Genomic DNA, 22,552 nt, shown 5'->3' on the forward strand with positions numbered 1-22,552 from the left:
GAGAGGGCTGTTGGACCCAAGGATAAAAGAATCAATGGAGCTGCTATTCAACCAGTATAAATGTTCAGCTATGCAAGATAAGCTCTAGAGCTCTACTTTACAACATTGTGTTTATAGTTACAATATTGTCTTGGACACTTAAAATTATGTTGAGAGAAGATCTCATGTGAAGTGTTATTATAATTTTAAAAAGTAAATGAAGTTCATACAATGGAGTTTATATAAAGATGAGGTTGGATGAGGCCTATGAAAATCCTGATTAATGAAGTTACACCACTCACTTGGGCCCACTGCATATAACTTGAAAGTAGGACTACCCTGTTATTAGCAAGCTGGGGAAATTTCCAAGGCACTACGCTTCTAGGCATGGTTTTGAAGGGAAAATGATGTCCTGCATAGTACCATTGTAGGGTAGAGACAAAACAGAGGCATGGTGGTCACTTCTTGCCTCTTAATCTCTGGGCCTTGGAGTGGAGGAAGGCAGCTAGCCAGGAGTGAGGAAAGATAGCTACCTTTAACCAGGTGGGGACTGCCCCAGAGGTAGGCCAACATATGTAGAGATTAGGGAAATTACCCGAGCTTCTTCTCCTCCACAAGAAATCCTATAGTGTAATAGGAAGAAGAAGCACATTATAAAGCTTATTATGGCACTCTTAAACTGAAAGTTTCCAACATTCACTACTGCTTGAATTCAGCTTCTATCACAAAGAACCAAAGGTGTCTCATTTTTACCTATTTTTGTGCTTCCTTTGCTCCAATTTTTGCTGTGATAAGTAGACCTCATGTCAGTCAATTTAGGAGATAAAATCTCTCTCGGTCAGTAAGAAAACATCAAGAGTATATATTCTGATCATATTTGTAACTATCATAGTACCTAATACATGAAAGTTGGTAAATATGCTGAGTGTCTTATTTTACTTCATTGTTTTGTTTTCAGTTCCCTACAGTAAGAAACAATTTAGGCACTGCCTTCTTCATATCTTACCTCTGAGCTAAAGGCCAGCTCTGCTGTCTGAAACACAGTTCTTGGGATTATTAGGACATTTTTGGTTGGGCTCCAGCCCCATTCTTATAACTGCACCCTCATCAGCATTCTGAATCTCACTCTACTGCATTCACTTCCAATTGTCCTTCAACAAATTCTTGCCTAAAAAAGTTCCTTCTTTCTTATGTCAGTTTCCAAACTGGCTTCTCTTCTAGACCACTAGTATTCCTAATTCTGCCTAACTCTGGCTTCTCTTTTGCTCAGTCTAGCCATCACTTCTTCATTTTAACAAAGTTCTTCCTAAATCCTTCCTACTCATTTTTTTCTTAAACAGATTCATAACTTCTGTTTATCTACCAGAAATCTTTGTCTCTTCTGGAGGCACCAGAAGAGGTATTAACCACCCTCTAACACATAGTTAAAATAAATACATCAACCCCATCCCATTTAATTCAATCTACATTTAAATCACTTTATTGTAGAGACTTGGACTACAGTACTTATAAAATCTGTGTGTATGTATATGTGTGTGTGTTGTATGTGTGTGGAGAGAGAGAAAGAGAGAGAGAGAAGAGAGAGAGAGAGAGATCTTCAGATCAAAAGAATCACAAAACTAAACGTGCTTACTTAATCTCCAATCCAAGAACTGGCAAATTTTTTCTGTGAAAAGGGAGATAATAAATTGTTTAGGTTCTTAGGGCCATTCAGTCTCTTTTGCAAGTATTCAACTCTACTACTGTAGCACAAAAACAATCATAGGCCATATGCAAATAAATGGGTGTGACTGTGTTCCAGTAAAACTTTTTTGCAGAACCAGGCTGTAGGCCTGCAGGCAAGAATTTACTGACCTCTGCAGTGAGTCCACCAAAACATCAAAATATTTTTGCATAATTTGATATAATAATAATAATAATAACAATGCTGCTATGATGATAAATAACTTATATTAAGTACTTACTGTGTGCTGAGCCCTGTATTAAGCACTTAAAATACATTAATTCATTTAATCCTCACAAAAACTTTATGAGGTAGACTCTATTATTTGTCATATATTACAAATAAGGAAACTGAGCACAAAATGGTTAAGTTAGAAGTTTACTGACAAGAATTTGGCTTCAGTCCAAGCTCCAAAGTTACAAAAGTCACTTAACTTCTCTAAATATCAGTTTTCTTCTGCAAAATAGTAGTAAAAATAGTTATCTGCCTTGTTGTGTATATACATATACAAGTAGTATGTACTTTTTTACATAGTACACAAAAGTACTATAAAGGGTGAATAGAAAAGCATTATGAAAAGTACTGTAAATGTGTGTTATCATTTTTGCTATAGTTATTTGTACCTTGTCACCTTCCAAAAAAAGATTTGAGGTGACATTACTGGTATATTTGTCCTTACCCTAACAGAGATACATTCCTCACTATTCAACTATTCTTTCAAAAGAAATGGTTACTTATACTGAGTAAGTGATTATTTGCAAGGTTGACAAATATCAAATAGGGAAAAGATTCCATCATTTGTATGCACAAGTTGAAAAAGTTGGCGGTGTGTCTATGATTCAGCCAGAGAAAATAAGGATAAACTGAGAGTCCCAATTAACAGGCAATGGGCTTACAAATAAAACTCCGAGACCAGATGGCTTCACCGGGGAATTCTACCAAATATACAAAAAAGAACTCATAAGAGTCCTTCTCAAACTCTTCAAGAAGATTGAAAAGGGGAGAATACTCCCAAACTCATTCTATGAAACCGCCATCATCCTCACAACAAAATCAGGAAAGACACTGCCAAAAAAGAGAATTACAGACCAATAACACTGATGTACATAGATGCAAAAATCCTTACCAAAATATTAACAAAAAGAATCCAAATATAAAAGATTATACATCATGATCAAGTGGGGTTCATCCCAGGGACACAAAGGTGGTTCAACATATGCAAATCAATCAATGTAATACATCACATCAACAAGAGAAAGGACAAAAACGACATAATCATCTCAATAAATGCAGAAAAAGCATTTGATAAAATTCAACACCCATTTATGATAAAAATTCTCAACAAAATGGGTATAGAGGGAACATATCTCAACATAATAAAAGCTATATATGACAAACGTACAGCCAGCATAGTACTCAACGGTGGAAAACTCAAAAGCTTCCCACTAAAGTCTGGGACAAGACAAGGATGTCCACTATCACCACTCCTATTCAACATAGTCCTGGATGTCCTAACCACAGCAGTCAGACAAGAGAAAGAAATAAAAGGGATCCAAATTTGAAAAGAAGAGGTAAAAGTGTCATTATATGCTGATGACATGTTACTATATATAGAAAACCCTAAAAGGTCCACACAAAAGTTACTAGAGCTGATTGAAGAATTCAGCAAGGTAGCGGCTTACAAAATTAACGTTCAAAAATCAGTTGCATTTCTTTACACTAATGATAAATCAACAGAAAAAGAAGTAAAGAAACAATCCCCTTTAAAATAGCACCCAAAGTAATAAAATATCTGGCAATAAATATAACCAAGGAGGTGAAAGAATTATACACAGAAAACTATAAACCATTGATGAAGGAAATTAAAGAAGACTTTAAAAAGTGGAAAGATATCCCATGCTCTTGGATTGGAAGCATCGATATTCTTAAAATGGTCACACTGCCCAAGGCAATCTACAGATTTAATGCAATCCCTATCCAATTACCCAGGACATATTTCACAGAACTAGAACAAATCATAATAAAATTTATATGGAACCATCAAAGACCTAGAAATGCCAAAGCATTACTGAAGAGAAAGAAAGAGGCTGGAGGAATAACTCTCCCAGACTTCAGACAACACTATAGAGCTACAGTCATCAAGACAGCATGGTATTGGTACCAAAACAGACATATAGACCAATGGAATAGAATAGAGAGCCCAGAAATGAACCCACAAACTTTTGGTCAACTAATCTTCGACAAAGGAGGCAAGAATATACAATGGAATAAAGACAGTCTCTTCAGTAAATGGTGCTGGGAAAACTGGACAGCAACATGTAAAGCAATGAAGCTAGAACTCTCCCTTACACCATATACAAAAATCAACTCAAAATGGATCAAAGACTTAAACATAAGACAAGATGAAGTAAACATCCTAGAAGAAACTATAGGCAAAAGTTTATCTCACATACATCTCAGAACTGTTCCCCTAGGGAAATCTACCCAAGCAATAGAAATTAAAGCAAGAATAAACAAATGGGACCTAATGAAACTTACAAGCTTCTGCACAGCAAAGGAAACCATAAGTAAAACAAGATGACAACCTATGGAATGGGAGAATATTTTTGCAAAAGATGAAACTGACAAAGGCTTGATCTCCAGAATATATAAGCCACTCATATGACTTAATAAGAAAAAAAAAACCCAATCTAAAAATGGGCAGAAGACCTAAACAAGCAATTCTCCAAGGAAGACATACAAATGATCAATAGGCACTAATTGTCAGAGAAATGCAAATCAAAATTATAATGAGGTATCACCTCACACCAGTCAGAATGGCCATGATTCAAAAGTCCACAAATGACAAACCCTGGAGAGGCTGTGGAGAAAAGGGAACCCTCCTACACTGCTCGTGGAAATGCAGGTTGGTGCAACTTCTGTGGAAAACAGTATGGAGTTTCCTCAATAGCCTAGGAATAGACTTACCTTAGGAGCTAGTTATTCCACTCCTGGGCATACACCCAGAAGGAATATTCTTCTAGATATTCTACTTCAAAAAGACACCTGCACCCCAATGTTCATAGCAGCATTATTTACAATAGCTAAGATATGGAAACAGCCTAAATGTCCTTTGACAGATGACTGGAAAAAGAATTGGTGGTATATTTATACAATGGAATACTTTTCAGCCATAAAAATTACAACATAACGCCATTTGCAGCAACATGGATATCCGTGGAGAATATCATTCTAAGTGAAGTAAGCCAGAAAGAGAAAGAAATATACCATATGAGATCGCTCATATGTAGAATGTAAAAAAAAAAAAAGATTTAAAAAAGAACGTAAATACAGAACAGAAACAGACTCATAGACATAGAATACAAACTTGTGGTTGCCAAGGGAGCAGTGATAGGAAGGGATAGACTGGGATATCAAAATCTGTAGATACTGACAAGCATATGTAGAATAGTTAAACAAGATTATACTATATAGCACAGGAAAATATATACAAGATCTTGTGTCAGCTCACAGTGAGAAAGAATGTGATAATATATGTATGTTCATGTATAACTGTAAAATTAATTTCTATAGTTGAAACTGATGCAACATTGTAAAACGACTATAACTCAATAAAAAATGTAAAAAGTTTTTAAAAATAAATTAGAAAAAAAAGATTTAAAATTAGAACACTTGCTGCCTTTTACTGCCTGTTCATCCTTTGGCAAATTAAAACCTCATATTTAAAATGAAAACAGTAATACCAACCTTGAAAAACTGTTATGAAGAATAATTTGACAAAAAGTAAAATTGTTAAGCATGTAAAGCTCCCAGTAACTGTTAGCCTTTCCAAAAGTGTGTGCATGGGGTGGGGTGGTAATTATAAACAATACAATGTGAGTGTAAAGTGCCTAGCCCTGAGCCTGACTAAACAATGAGCTACATGTGGTTAGAAACCATGAGCATTTTCTTTATTGAATCTTGATCACCGATGACTAGAATTAACACATAATACGCATAAATTAAAGAATACACACATTACTTTATTTAATGATAATTTAAAAATACCACCACATTACGCTATGAATGATCAGGTGTTATCCCAGATAGAAAATTATTTTCTTCAAAGAGAGAGAGAGAGAGAGAAGAAAACTCAGACAATTAATAGGTGCAATTGTGAAGATATTAATGGCTTGTGAGAGCCAAACAACTAATTTTTCCATCTTCACATCCAATCCATTAGCAAAACCTGTCAACTTTATCCTTCAAAATATATTCTGAATCTGGCCACTTTTCACCACCTCTGCTATCCTAGGCTTAACTGTTTTCTCTTGTCTTGACATCTGCAGCAGTAGGCTTCTTTCACTGTTATTCTCCTATAGTCCGTTCTGTTCACATAAACAAGTGATCTTTTATAAAATCTAAATTAGATCAAATTTATCCTCTATTCAAAATCCCTAATGCCACTTTACTTAGAATAAAAGCTCAACTATTTATCATAGCTGGCAACTCTGTCTATGATGTGTTCAATGCTTACTCCTTGGATTCTTTCTCCTATGTTACACCTCCTGTTCATCACATCCCACTCTCACAGGACTTCTTATTAATGCTATAATCCTCTTTTATCATTCCTCTGTTATGACATTTGTTATTTCTGATCACTCTACTAAGAATTCCAAGCAAGTTAATTAAGGTTTCTGCTAAAATCTCATCTCTTCAGAGAGGTTTTCCCCATCATCCTACTAGAAATAACACATGTCACTCTTTTCCACCTAAATTTTGTATAAACCTCAATCTACTACAAAAGTTGTATTTTTATTTATTAACATGTTTACTGTGTCTCCAAAACTAAACTATATGCTCCATGAAGAAAGCATGTAACAGTGGTTGAGGGTGCATATTCTCAAACTGGTCACTTTAGATTTGAATCCTAACTTCATGGCTCCATTACTTACAAGCTTATTACCTGAAGAAAGTTACTTAGCCTCTCTGTATTCTACTTTCCTCATCTGTAAAATTGAATAAGTATGACATATATCTCATAATATTATACAAACAAAAGCAGTTTTTCATTCCATGCAAAGTAGCCAAAATAGTGTCTGACACACAGTAAGTGCTGTTTAAATGTTAGCTATTTTTATTATTATTTTCTCTATTTCAGTACATAGATCATCTTTTGGAACATAGCATGTTTTTAATAAACATTTGCAGAATGGTGATGCATGTACATTGTGGACCTGATTTTCAGAGCAGCTGTAAAATTGAGTTAAGTGTCTAAAGAGAATGGAAAGGTAGATGCTACTGACTGTTATCACCTGGCAAGCCAGAGCAATAGAAACTGAGAGGCAGAATGAGGACATCACTCAGAGAGGGAGGAGAGAAAGACAGAGATAAAAACAAAGAGTAAAGGAGAAGGGCAGAGAAAGTTTGTTAATAAGAGGTGATATACACACACAGTGGTGAAATACCTTTCAGTTGAAACCAGTCACCCACTAAATATGCAGCCCACTTTTTATCCCAAATAGACAGAATAGCAAGGGAAAATGAGGGTCTGGTAAAATTTGGAAATTGAATTTGAAGAACCCTAATCCCTTTCTATCTCCAAGTGTGAGATTCAATGAATGCCTGCCCACACTGTGCTTGTCTTCCTGGTGAAAACAAAGCCATTTGCCTGAATACCTGGGCAATCACAGTTGTGCAAAAAAAGCTGTTGAATAAGAAATGGGTTGGATGGGATGAAGAAATTCTGAATCATGAATGAACAAAAAACTTTGGAAGTAGAAGGGCAGACTACATCTCCCCTCCCTTTGTCTAGAATTTTCAATCAGGGGATGGCTAGTGGCAGCGGTGGTAGGAAGTTATTACTCTTTGGAGAGGTAGTTAGGAAAAGTTTATGACATGACCTAGCTACACAGCCTCTTGCTTTTGTCCCTAAGGACGGAAGCAAGCCAGAGGGTGAACCTATCAAATACTATATTATTTATTCTTATGTCACATGCCCCTTTTGCCACAATCTGGGACAATAGGAAGCAAGCTGAAAATGAAGTTACTTCCATTTTCTCTGCCACCCCTTAACCTGGCCCAATCTTAGTTCCAACAAAGTTTTCTCAAATAATTATCTTCACCAAAATATGTATTTATAAGACTTTTAAGTTATCACTCATCTCTGAAAACTTAAAAGATCTGAAAATGCTTCCATAAAAGAAAGAATAAACTGAATAAACTGACTAAACTGACTAGAGACTCATTGTCCATGTCACACCAAAAGTGTCTTGACCAGTCAGTTCAGGAAAAAACTAATAAATAAAACCGTGACTAGCCAGTTTGATGTAAAGCCCATTAAATCACTCCGTGTCTACTCAGGCTGAGTTGAAAGAGCCAATCTTCCAACTCCTTCTTCCATTTCATTGGACTTTAGCTGATCAACAGGAATAGAAGCAAAGCCATACATTCAGTAATTAAGAAAATGCTGAACAATGTATTATCAGACCTCATTTATATAAATTGGACTTAGAGAGTTATCCCAAGGCTATAACTAATCATAGGAATTCATTCTCACAAAGTCAGATCTTTAGAGCTTTAAAGGCTCTTGGAGATCATGTAATGCTCTTCCTTATTTTAGTTATGTAACCTGAGGCCCAGAGGACAAGCTTGTGGCAGATCTCAAGCTAAAACCTAAATCTCCAGAAACTTCTCTGGAAGCTTTATCAGAGTACCTGGATCTCTAGATTTTTAGGAAAGAATCTCTACTACTATTCTAGGGGAAGCTGGTAATTTGTGTTTGAAATCTGAGGATAGCTGTGGACCTTCATCCCATCCGCATCTCCAAGATGTATGCATGCAATGTAAGTGTAATTTTTCACATATTGTCAGAGCCTAAAAGACCTCAGGTTTACCCTTGCTTAAGGATGCATTCAGATTCCTAGCTTCTTGAACATCCTGTGTCTTACCCTGTTTTCCACCTGGAAAAATTCAAGACAATCACTGTATCTTTGAAGCACTATACACACTACTTGTGCCACTCACCTTATCCTTGGCCCAGCTAAATTTGCCCAGATGTGGACATGTCTATTTTGAAAACAGTTCTTCAAATAACTATGAAAATGGGAAACGTAAAAATAGAAGTACAAACAGATGGGGATCCTTGTTGCAAATACTTCTGAACCCAAGGTACTCTAAATCTGGATGATATGCTTGATATAAAATGAGGTGACATAAGAATATATGCCAAATGATGGAACAAGATAAAACCCCAGAAGAAGAAATAAGTGAAGTGGAGATAAGAAATCTACCCAACAAAAAGTTCAAGGTTTGATTGTAAAGATTCTCAAAAAACTGGAGAGAAGAATAAATGAATACAGTAAAAAAACTTAACAGAATTTTAAAAATATAAAGGAAAACCAAAAAGAACTGAATAATAAAATAAGTGAAATAAAAAAAATTCTAGAGGAAATTGTCAGTACATTAGATGAAATGGAGGAACAGATTAGCAAACTGGAAGACAGAGTAGTGAAAATCATCCAAGACAAACAGAAAAATAATTTTTAAAAAGAGAAACTTTTAAGAAACCTCTGAGATGACTTTAAGCATAGTAATATTCACATTAAAAAATTCCCTAAAGAAGAGAGAGAAAGGGACAGAGAACTTATTTGAAGAAATAATATCTGAAAACTTCCCTAACTGGAAAATGAAAAAGACATCTAGGTACAGGAAGTACAGAGTATCAAATACGATCAACCCAAAGAGATTCACATCAAGACACATTATAATTAAAATGAAAACAATAAGTTTAAAGAGAGACTCTTAAAAACAACAAGGGAGTTCTCGCTTTGGCAGCACATATACTTAAATTGGAACAATACAGAGAAGATTAGCATGGCCCCTGCCCAAGAATGGCATGCAAATTCGTGAAGCATTCCATATTTTTGGGATTTTAAAATGCAGAATGGATAAACAAGATTATACTGTATAGAACAGGGAAATATAAACAAGATCTTGTGGTAGCTCATAGCAAAAAAAGTGACTAAATATATACATGTTCATATATAACTGAGGGATTGTGCTTTACACTAGAATTTGACACAACATTGTAAAAAGACTATTACTCAATCAAAGTTAAAAAAAAAAACCAAAATCAAGGGAAAAGCAAATAGTTACATGCAAGGGAACTCCCATAAGATCAGCAGCTGAATTTTCAGTGAAACTTTGTAGGCCAGAGGGAGTGGCAGATTATATTTAAAGTGATGAAATTTAAAAAATATAGGACCAATAGTATTATTCAAATTTAAAGGAGAGAGAGTTTTACAAAGAAGCAAAAACTAAAAAAGAAGAAAAAAGTTAGTAGAAGAATAGAAATAATAAAGATCAGAGCAGAAATAAATAAAATAGACTATAAAAAATAGAAAAGATCAATGGAACTAAGAACCTGTCCTTTGAAAAAACAAATAAAAGCAATTAACTTTTATCTTGACAGATCAAGCAAAAATAAGGGACCCAATAATAAAATCAGAAATAGAAATTATATCCAACACAACAGAAATACAGATTATAAGAGGTTACAAATAATAATCATATGTCAAAAAAGTGGAAAACCTAGAAGAAATTAATAAGTTTTCCTAGAAACATATAATATTACAAAATTGAGTCAGGAAGAAAGAGAAAATATAACAGACACATTACAAGTAACGAAATTGAATGAGTAATTTAAAAAGTTCCCCCAAAAGTCCAGGACCAGATGGCTTTAGATGTAAATTCTACTAAACTTTTAAACCCGTGTTAACATCTTGTCTTTAAAACCTATTCAAAAACTTGAACAGGAAGGAACATTTCCAAATTTATTCTACAAGGCTAACATCACCCTGATATCAAATCCATAAAATATACCACAAAAAAAGGAAAATGACAGGCCAATATCACTGATGAACATAGATGCAAAAATTCTCAAAAAATATTAGCAAACCCAATCCAACAATACATTAAAAAGATCACCCACCATGACCAAGTGTGTTTTATTCCAGGGGTACAAGAATGGTTAAACATCAGCAAATCAATCAATATGATATGTTAACATATTGAAGAATAAAATCATGTGATTGTCTCAATAGATGTACATAAGCTTTTGAAATAATTCAACGTTTATTTATGACAAAAATCTCTCAACAAAGTTGGTATGGAGCTAAAACCTCAATGTAATAATAACCATGTAGAACACACCAACAGCTAACATCAGATTAAATGGTGAAAAGCTGAAAGCATTTCCTCTAAGATGGGGAACAAGATAAGGATGCACACTCTTGCCACTTTAATTCAACATGGTATTGGAAGTCATAGTCACAGCAATTGGATAATAAAAAAATAATAAAAAACATTCAAAATATAAAGGAGGAAATGAAGCTGTCACTGTTTGCAGATGGCATGATACTATATATAAAAAAATCCTAAACACCACCTAAAAACTACTAGAACTAAAAAATGAACTCAGGAAATTTGAAGGATACAAAATTAATATACAGAAATCTTTTGCATTTTTACATACTAACAACAAACTATCATAAAGTGAATTAAAAAAATCCCATTTACAACTGCATCAAAAAAAATAGAATACTTAGAAATAAATCTAATCAAAAAGGTCAAAGACCTGTACTCAGAAAACTGTAAGACATTGATGAAAGAAGTTTGAGATGACACAAACAAATGGGAAGTTACACTGTTCTCATGGATTAGAAGAATTACTATTGTTAAAATGGCCATACTCTATATTTGACTATATATTTTTCTTTACCAGTGAGATTTATACTTTTGCATGCTTTTGTGTTACTGCTTTAGCATCCTTCTCTTTCAACTTGAAGGACTAACTTCATCTTATCACACAAACAGGTAATTTACTTGCAAATTCTATTATACTTTGTTAGTCTGTAAAGGTCTTAATCCTTCCTACATTTTTAAATTAATTATTGAAAGGTATGGACTTACTGCCATTTTGATAGTTGTTTTCTGGTTGCTTTGTAATTCTTTTGCTTCTTTCTTCTCTTGCACTCTTCCTTTGTGATTTGATGATTTTCTGTAGTGGTTTGCTTAGATTCCTTTCTCTTTAACTTTTGTTTATCTACCATAGTACTTTTACTTTGTGGTTATCATGAAGCTTACATAAGACAACTTATAACACTCTACTTTAAGTTGATAACAGCTGAAGTTCCAATGCAGTCTAAGCCTCTGTATCTTTACTCCTCCCCCATGTTTTATGTTTTTGATGTCAGAACACACCTTTTATTTTGTGTCCAGTAAAATTTATTGTAGTTGTATTTATTTTAACTACTTTTGTCTTTTAACTTTCAGACTAGATTTATTAGTGATTTACCCACCACCTTTAAAACATTAGTTTATTCTGATTATTAGTACAGTTATCCCTCGATATCTGTGAGGGATTAGTTTCAAGATCCCTTGTCTGATACCAAAATCTTTGGATGCTCATGTCCCTTATATAAAATAACATAATATCTGTATATAACCTATGTAATCCTTCCATATACTTTAAATAATCTCTAAATTACTTATAATACCTAATACGATGTAAATGTTATGCAAATAGTTGTAAATACAGTATAAATGCTGTGTAACTAGTTGCCGACATATAGCAAATTCACGTTTTGCTTTTTGGAACTTTCTATAACTTTTAAAAATTATCTTTTATTTACAGTTGATTGAATCAACAGATGCAGAACATGAAGATATGAAGGACTGACTCCATATATTTACTTTTACCAGTGAGGTTTATACTTTCGTATATTTTCCTGTTACTAATTAGTGCCCCTTTTTTTTCAGTTTAAAGAAGTCCCTTTAACATTTTTGGGGGATGCCAATCTAGTGATGATGAATTCCTTTCACTTTTGCTCGCCTGAAAAACCATCTTTCCTTCAATTTCAAAGGCAACATTGTCTGGTAGAGTATTCTTGAACAGCAGCTTTTTTTTTTCCCCAGAAATTTGAATGTATTTTGCCAGTTCCTTCTGGCTTGACAAATTTCTGCTGAAGAATCTACTAATAGTTTTATGAGAGTTCTCAGTAATTAGTGACTTGTTTTCCTCTTGATGCTCTTAATTCTCTCCCAGTTTTTAAGATTTGACAAGTTAATTATAATGAATCTAGGTAAGGACATTTTTTGGTTTCACATAATTTGGAACTCTCTGAGCTTCCTGGATCTGGATGCCTATTTCTTTTCCCAAGTTAGAAAAGTTTTCCAGGCATTATATCTTCAAATACGTATTCTATACTTTTCTCTTTCTCTTTTCTGGTATCCTTGTAATGCACATGTTATCACTGGATGTTCTCCCATAAGCTATTTCCATTCTTTTTCCATTCTATTTTCTTTTTACCATGTTTATTGTGTGAATTCTTCTATCCCGTCTTCAAGTCTTCTGAACCAATCTCCATCTAAACAAAACTGGTGTTCCAGGTGTATGCACAATCTTCATTCTGAGAGATATTTGTGACCTGGAGCAAGGCAGAGGGAGAGCATAAAAATGACACTCACATGCTTCTGCAGTTTGGGGAGAGTATTACAGTAGGCCTCTTGATGTGTGTTAAATTAGAAGCCTGTCCCTCAGGCTGAATCTTTAAGATAAGGAAGTATGACTCTTTCATAGAAAGACTGGTGATACATTTCAGTCTGCTAACACTTTGTTCTTCCCTGGAGAGTAGCTGGCTAATAAATACCTTCACTTGTTACCCATAAACATAAGCCCTGCTTGCCACCAGAGTCAGGCAATTAAGTGTTGTCCCCTGGGCATCAGCCACAAAACAGGGCAGCACACATTTGCACAAGCTCTTTTCTAGGAGATTCTGACCACCTGGAGTGAGGCAGATGGAAAGTGCAAAGATGACTCCTACCAGCCTCCACAGGCTTTGGAGAGTATTTCATTAGGAACCTAGATGTTTATTAAATTAGATGCCTGCACTTCAGGTCAAAGCTTTAAAACAAGAAAATAAACTTCTTTCACACAAAGACTGGTTATGCATTTCAGTCTGAGTTTTTCAGTTGTCTGTCTCTATACTAGGCCCTAAGTTGTAGCCACAGTGAGTCTCAAGAGCCCTTTAAGTGCTGTTTCTCAGTTCACTATACCATTATGTATATCATGGATGCAAAGCCCATTGGCTTTCAAACTACAAGTTTTGGAAGCTTATCTCTTAGAAGCAAGTCTCAAAAGTTGGGGTGCCAGATATGTAAAACCTTCACTCCTCAGGAAGAAATTCAGGGTTGTTATTTCCCTGCTGATGTTTGGTAACCATGCTAAAGGTGGGGCTTATAGTGAGATTGCATCCCAACCTCTCTTACCATTTTGATGTGAGTCTTTTTTCATTCACCAGATGTGTAGGAGTTTCTCAGCTAGGTTTGTGAATTCCTTTAGAGAAAAATTTTCTTCATGTAGTCTTGTATTTGTTGTGTCCATGGGAGGAGGTGAATTTAGGATTCTCCTATATTGCCATCTTGAATAAGGATAGTTTTGCTTGATATGGTATTTTTGGCATACGGAAATCTGTTGGCAGTTTTTTTCTTTCAGCAGTTTGAATATATCATCCCATTTCTTATTTTTTTTAACATTTTTTATTGATTTATAATCATTTTACAATGTTGTATCAAATTCCAGTATTCAGCACAATTTTTCAATTATACATGAACATATATATATTCATTGTCACATTCCTTTCTCTGTGAGCTACCATAAGAACTTGTATGTATTTCCCTGTGCTATACAGTATAATCTAGTTTATCTATTCTACAATTTTGAAATCCCAGTCTATCTCTTCCCACCCCCCACCCCCTTGGCAACCACAAGTCTGTATTCTATGTCTATGAGTCTATTTCTGTTTTGTATTTATGCTTTGTTTGTTTGTTTTTTTAGATTCCACATATTGAGCGATCTCATATGGTATTTTTCTTTCTCTTTCTGGCTTACTTCACTTAGAATGGCATTCTCCAGGAGCATCCCTGTTGCTGCAAATGGCATTATGTTGTTGGTTTTTATGGCTGAGTAGTATTCCATTGCATAAATGTACCACATCTTCTTTATCCAGTCACCTGTTGATGGACTTTTAGGCTGTTTCCATGTCTTGGCTATTGTAAATAGTGCTGCTATGAACATTGGGGTACAGGTGTCATCCTGAAGTAGGGTTCCTTCTGGATACAAGCCCAGGAGTGGGATTCCTGGGTCATATGGTAAGTCTATTCCTAGTCTTTTGAGGAATCTCCATACTGTTTCCCACAGTGGCTGTACCAAACTGCTTTCTCACCAGCCGTGTAGGAGGGTTCCCTTTTCTCCACAGCCTCTCCAGCATTTGTCATTTGTGGAGATTTGAATGATGGCCATTCTGACTGGTGTGAGGTGATACCTCATTGTAGTTTTGGTTTGCATTTCTCTGATAATTAGTGATATTGAGCATTTTTTTCATGTGCCTATTGATCATTTGCATGTCTTCCTTGGAGAATTGCTTCTTTAGGTTTCCTAGGAATAAATCTAACCAAGGAGGTGAAACAATCCCATTCTTTATTGATGCAAGGTTTCTACTTATAAATCTGCTTATAGTTTTATGGTGTTCTTGTATGTGCTGAGCAGCTTTCTCTTGCTACTTTAAAAACTTTCTCTTTATCTTGACTTTGACAGTTTAAATATAATTTATCACAGTGTCAACTTCTTTAGGTTCAATCTATTTGGAATCTTTTGAACCTCATAAATCTGTATGTCCACTTACCCTTCAGATTAGGAAATTTTTCTTCCATTATTTCTTTGAATACACTTTCTGATCCTTTATTTTTCTCATCTCATTCTGAGACTATAATAATGTGTACAAGCATACATACTTTTATTGCATTTTGCTTTATCGTGTGTCACAGGTATGGTATTTTACAAATTGAATGTTTGTGGCAATACCGGGTTATGCATGACTATTGGCACGATTTTTCAAAGAACATTTTCTCACTGTGTGTCTTTGTGTTACATTTTGGTAATGCTCATAATATTTCAAACTTTAGTATTATTAGTATCATTATTATTAATATTATTATTAATCTTTGTATTTGTTATAGTGATCTATGAACAGTTATCTTTGATGTTACTAGAACAACTCTCTGAAGACTCATATGATGGTTAGCCTTTTTAACAATAAAGTATTTTTTTTAAAATTAAGGAAGGTATGTATATTGTTTTCTAGACATACTGATAATGCATACTTAATAAACTTCCATAGTGTAAACATAGTGTAAACATAGATTTTGTATGCAATAGGAAACCAGAAAAATAATGTGTGACTTGTTTCATTGCAATATTTGCTTTATTTCAGTGATCTAGAATGTTTCTGAGGTATGCCTGTATATTGGTTTCTTTAACATGTCCCATCATTTCTACAGAATTTCTTCACTCTTTTTTATTCTTTTCCTTTTCATTCCTCTGACTTTATAATTTCAAATAACCTGTCTTCAAGTTTGTGGATCCTTTCTGCTGCTTGATTGTGTCTCCTATGGAAGTTCTCTACAGAATTTTCGAGTGCAGTTATTATATTCTTCTGCTCCAGAATTTCTGTTTGATTCTTTTTTATGGTTTACAGTTCCTTGTTAAGCTTCTCATTTTGTTCATGTACTGTTTTCCTGATTTCATTTAGTTGTCCATCTGTGTTCTCTTGTAGCTCACTGATTTTCCTCAATATGATTATTTTGAATTCTTTGTCAAGCAGTTTAATTCTTTATCAGGTGAATGTACCTGGTTTTAGGGTCCACAAGTGCACCTGCTGCTAGGGTACTCATGCAGGCAAGCTGGTGCCAGTGTCCACAGACAGGCAGATCTGGTGCTAATTCCATGGATAGGCTTGCTCTCTCTTTCCTCAATGGGAGAACTTGCTGGCAGAGTGGAATTCTCTCTTCTTTCCTATGTTGGATTTGGGGATCAGTGATGCAGACAAAATGAAACTGTTCTTTTTATCTTTTTCAAGGCATCATTTCTTGTTTCTGTGTTCCATTGTGTTGCTGTAAATTCTCAGATGGATTCTGGAGGTCTCATAATAATATTTTTATCTTTGGATGGTTGTTAGTGTTTTATGTGGATACAAGGGCTATGACATTATATTCCAACATCTTGCTGACATCACTAGTTTCACACAGAATTTTAAAGTGTTGATGTAGTCTAGTTTAGTCCAATTAGTCTATTTATTTCTTTTGTTCCTATGCTTTTCTGATCATATTCAGGAAATCATTGCTAAATCCAATATCATGAAGCTTTTCTCCCTTTTTCTTCCCAGTTTTTATTTCTTACATTTAGGTCTTTGATTAATGTTAAATTAATTTTTGTATATAGTGAAAAGTAAGTGTACAATTATATTCTTTGCATTTTGAAATTTTCCCAGTACCATTTTGAAAACACAGTCATTTCCCTATTTAATTATCTTGACACAATTATAGAAAAGAACTTGACTATATATGTGAGGGTTTGTTTCTGGGCACTCTATTCAATTCAGTTGGTCTAAATGAAAGATTTTGTGTCAATCCACACTGTTTTGATTACTGTAGCTTTCTAATAAGTATTGAAATCAGGAACTGTGAGACCTCCTAGTTTGTTTTTCCTTTTTAACATGGTTTCAGCTATTTGGGTTCCTGAAAGTATATGTGAATTTTGGGATGATATTTATGTTTCTGAAAAATCATCATTGGGATTTTGATAATGATTGCATTGAATCTATAGATCACTTCTAGTAGTATTGACATCTTAATGTTAACTCTTTCAATCTATGAGTATGAATGTCTTTTTAGTGATATATCCTTTTATTTATTTTAACAACACTTTGTAGTTTTCAGTGTATATTTCTTTCACATTTGTTAAGTTTATTCCTAAACATTTTATTATTTTTGATGTTTAGCTTTTTTTTAAGCTGAGAATATTGAGACTCACAAAGTCCAAGTAATAGTTATACATGTAGACAAGGCTTAAAAGTAGGTATATTTGGCTCTGGAGGCTATGTAGTTTCTATTATATATTTATTTTCTTGACCCTACAATCACTTATTATAAATACAATCCGTGGGCCAAAGGCCTATTAGACCACTGTTACTGAAAGAAGGTCCAATATAAAAATAAAATCAGTATCATCACCTGGGGGACCTCTCCAAACAAATAGTAAGGTAATTCAGTGGTTAGAACTTGGTAAAGTTAAGGACAATGTCAGAATATCAGTACCTACATAAGCTTTTAGTTTTATTTTTTTTAACTGCTATTATGAATGCCATTGATAGTCCCATGAGACAGAAAATAGGGAACAAACAAACCAATGCTGGTACTTAAGGAGAATTTCACAAGAGAGTAACAAATTGAAACAAATCTCAAAGTATGAGTAAGGGATCATCAAGCAGAGATGAAGTGTAAAGTGTTTCCATGAATAAGTAACAGGTTATCCAAAAAAGTGGAAAATTAAATCCAAGCCATGAAATCTATGAGTAATTCAGTGCATTGGATTCCCAATTTCAAGGAGGAAAAGGAATGATAGGTAAGTCTAGTAAAGTGAGTAGGGACCAGATTGTGAAGGGAAGCTAAGAAATGGTGATATAAGACAGCAACAGAATTAATAAGAATAGGACTGATTTGATTGTATAAGAAAGCTAACAGCAGATATATCTTAGGAATATATTCTTCATCTCTGGTTTAATTATCAAACCTCTTTATAGTATTTTTTCCATAGTCATGGTAGGCCAGTAAACATCAAGATGAGTTAGTGTAGTTATGCTGCAGAATGATTTATAAAAACATGTAGATTCTACCACTTCGAGGATTTTGAAGAATCAGCTAATATTCCTAAAAACCCGGCCCTGTTACAAGTAATTGGATGAGAGAACCTGTAAGATCTTGGTAATGAACAGTGCGAGGGTTCTGGATGGGAATAGTGGGAGTCAGATTGTTTTGTGACTTGATCTCCCCTCTTGCCCACAGGCAGAGAAAATGTGTTTTAGAATCTTAATCACTACCATATCTTTTTGTTGGGATAAAGGTGTCAATTTAAGGGGCATCCTCCATTACTTGGAAAGAGTAAGATCCACACAATGCAATGTTTATTCTCTGTATGTAATAGATGGTATTGATGCCTGCTTTGAAACACAAGAATGAGATCCAGGATGTGGGCACTGAGTCCTGCCTGTAGCTTACCCAGAATAACCACTTTTCCATCTGAGAAATCCTCCTAATCCCCCAAGAATTTTTTTTCCCTTTTCCTCCTTCCCATTCTCCGTTATGGGATTCAAACAGTAGCCTTAACATGTAATCATACTGCTGAATTTGGTCTCTCAGTGTGTTGTCACAGCAATTGTTCACCTTCTGCAGTGACCACCTATTGCCTTGATGGAAGAAGTTGGCTGTGCCCTCTCACTTTTTCACTTAAAGTTGGCTTATTCACAAAAGACTCTCATTTTATGCCTGTTTACCCATGGTCAGAGACCATGGACTAAAAGGAGGAAAGAGAATGGTACAGAGACTGCCCTTGTATTTTAGGAATATTTAGTATTGTAACGCACCCACCTCCAAGTATCTTTTCAGAACTACAAACAGCAGCCTGAACAAAATTGTAAATAGCCCTTTTATTTCTTGGGATTTCATGACAGATCAGGTGCAAACCAGGTCTCATGACATGACTTCAGGAGCATGAGGGTTGGTTCACAGCCAACCACTCCACCTTCTGGAATACAGGAGGATGCCTCTACCCACAGGACCATTCTCAGTGGTATCAATTTGCAGTTGGATTTTCAAAACTCTTTCTTCTGAATATAACATTTTGGGGTGTCCTGAGACATTTATCCTTAAATGTAAGTTTCTTCAGAGTGGATTTTTAAGCTATGGAGAATTATTTTAGGGGAATATGAATAAATAAATAAAACTTAAATGTTTTTCAGATTTCTCTGTAGAGGAAATGTTGGTAGGAAACAGACTGCCTCTTCTAAAAGAAAAAAATAAGAAATGTGCAATTTACAAGAGTTATAATACAGCTCTTTCATTTTGGATAAAATTTGATTGGTTCCTTTGGAAAATCATATATATATATATATATATCAGGCTTAGGAATAAGTGCCAGTCTCCTCCTGTAACTGTGAACTCATCTTTTTTGGAATTCATTCTAGATCTAGGCAACTCTGATTGTCAGAAAGTTCTTTTTTGTTTTCAGTTGAATTTCACCTCTGTGTGTAACTCATACCCGTCGGTACTAGCTCTGACTCTGAGGACACAAGTATTATATGTATTATATGTATGTACAAGTAACATTCTACTTGTCTACTTAAATTTCTCTGGCCAAATCCTACATCTTCTGGTCTCCAGGATAAAAAAAAAATTACTTTTCCAACTATCTCTCAAGGGACCAAGTTCCTTCCTTTTCTCTCTGCCTTTACCTAAAAGTATGCTCCAATTTAAGTGTGTTTCCTTTAAAATATGACACTCAGAGATAGAACTGGACTTGCTGGTGAGGTATGACTGGACCTGGTAGTGCAAACCTATCACCTCCCTTCTCTGCTTTCTGTACTACAGAAGGTGCAGACGGATGCCACATTACCATATTGAGCTATCATATCACATTCCTATGGCAGCCATAAAAAATGCTTAGTCTTTTTCATTCATGTCCTTGTACTTGACCATACCCCACAGCTATGCCTCTTAGTATCCAAGGCGGGGGCCTCCTCTGCTAGTGGACCCCATTGTATCTTTGCCATTTCAGAGGTAGTCAGCTTTCTCTTTTCTCTAGTCCTCACGTCTAACCATATATTCACCATGGTGCCTTGGTCACTCATCTTCTTAAACTTGCTCACTGTTGGACTTGGCTAAAGCTAGATCCAGAGCCAGTTAAGAGACAAGAGAAGAGTTTCTGATGGCTGAACTTAGCTGATTTTTGGCACATATATAAAGAAATAATGTCAAGTGGGCTTCTCTCTGAGGACAGCTCGGCCTGGTCCCAGAGTTTTTATAGAAAGGGCAAGAAGTACCTGTGGAAAAATTTCTGGGGTGAGTCCATTTCCTGGAAAGAAGCTCAACATTCTGCACCTTGAATGCAGATGTCAATACCTTCCACTTCTGGCACAACTTTTAGTTTTCAAAGAACATTCACACTACTTCTCTCATCTAGAAAAAGTACACTTCATTGATTTTACAGATAGAGAAGCTGAAACTCAGAAAGGGGTAGTGACTTACCCACAGTCATAAATGTGGCCTTATTAAGTGGCAAAGCCTGAGGAAGAGATGGAAACATAATCTTCCTTGCTTTCGTCTCTTTGGAGTAGGCCATTTGTGAAAAGAGAAAACAAGATACTCTTTTGTTCTGGCTCATCCATGAAAACAGTATGAGCCCCAGATAGAAATTTAAATTAAAATACAAGTAAGTTTTTTAAAAGGCCAGAGCAGAATGCATACTTTGGAACTTCATATAATACGTCAACTCTGGGCCCTAAGGTTTATAAGTGTTCTTGGAGGAGAAGATTCACTTTGACGGCTAGTAGTAAGGGCATTGTTACAAGCAATATCCCCCATGTCTTTAAGGCTAAGACACCAACAACTAGAAACTTCTTAAAGAAATGGAATAGTAATCTATATTAATTAAAAACTTTAACCAGAAACAGCTATACATAGAAAATTGTCAGTTTGAAACAAATAGCCAGTTAGGTCCTGGTGTTTTTGCATTATTCCTACTCAAGCCAAAAGTAAAATGTTCTAAAAAGGAATCTCTTGAGAGAAGTTTAGGGTGGAGAGACAAGACCAGGATTTGAATGAAGCCTTTAACAGAATATATTAGTTGATTTTCTTCCCTTCTCTGTGCCTATTTCTTTACTTGAATAAGAACTTCCTTACTTCCCACTGACTAAAGCAGAAGAGCTTCAGGAAACCTATCCAAAAGATATTGGGGACATTCAAGGTAACTCTATCAAAGAACAAAAACAAGGACTTTCTTCTAGAACAGGGAAGTATCCTTTTTGGGAATAGAAGAGGACAGGCTGAGAAATTCTCCTCCAGATATTCATGGGAGTGGCGCCCCCAAATTTGGGAAAGAGAGCAGAGATTTCCAAGTGTGAGGAGGGTGAAATTCAAGCAAGTCTTGGTGCTGGATCACCAAATAAGCAGACCTAGTTCCTGCTAGGTCACTAGCAAATATATACTCCAAACAAAAGAGTTTTTCAAAACATTCTAATGTTTGATATTAAAATGAAACAAAAACAAAATCTTCAAAGAAATCATAATGAGGAAAATTGTGGATTTCCATTCACTATTTTATGCTTCAGTATGTTTTTGTTTTCTTTTTAAATACATACAGAGGAGAAACTCTTGAAATCTTATCATTCTTGAGGGCCCTTAAATGTCTTACTGTGGCCACAAGTAGACATTAGTATAGAGATTGTCTTATTTGCTTGTTGTTTTTGCCTGCTCAGCTCCCATGTGACGTGGCTTAATTCAATCTATGGAGAAACTGCAGTTGTCTCATTACCCTCCTTCCTAAGCCTAGCCCAATGATAGCTTTGTCAGTTTCATCAGCTTAACATTTCATCTCTGTGCTTACTGCAAACATTCATTGTAGGGGAAGTGACTTCAAGAATATACTCTGCCCTGCCTTCTGACTACTTGAAAGTCAAGGGAAAAGTGTATCAAATTAGATAATGACCTTTCCACTCATAACTAGTCATACATGATTTTCTGTGGCAAATCTAGCATTATATTTGAGTCACAAAAGAGTATTTGTTGGATGGCAAGAATTAGCTTATTGTGGCATCTTAGGTAGATAATTTCTGATTATGCCAGAAGCTGCTTTCAACTTCTCTTCTCTGGATCTCAGTGTCTGGCCACTGGTTGGAAATTCCTTAGGCCATGAAATGT

The 22,552-nt window shown here is 35.1% G+C and overlaps 1 non-coding gene across 1 annotated transcript; it reads left to right on the forward strand.

The window, feature by feature from the left end:
- Positions 1–9,501: 9,501 nt before the first annotated feature.
- On the forward strand, positions 9,502–9,608 carry LOC116279228 (U6 spliceosomal RNA). The gene has a single exon (XR_004188605.1). It is a non-coding gene; the product is annotated as a U6 spliceosomal RNA (small nuclear RNA).
- Positions 9,609–22,552: the final 12,944 nt, after the last annotated feature.

Source organism: Vicugna pacos, chromosome X (genome assembly GCF_048564905.1).
Source record: "Vicugna pacos chromosome X, VicPac4, whole genome shotgun sequence".
In the NCBI taxonomy this organism is placed as follows: Eukaryota; Metazoa; Chordata; class Mammalia; order Artiodactyla; family Camelidae; genus Vicugna; species Vicugna pacos.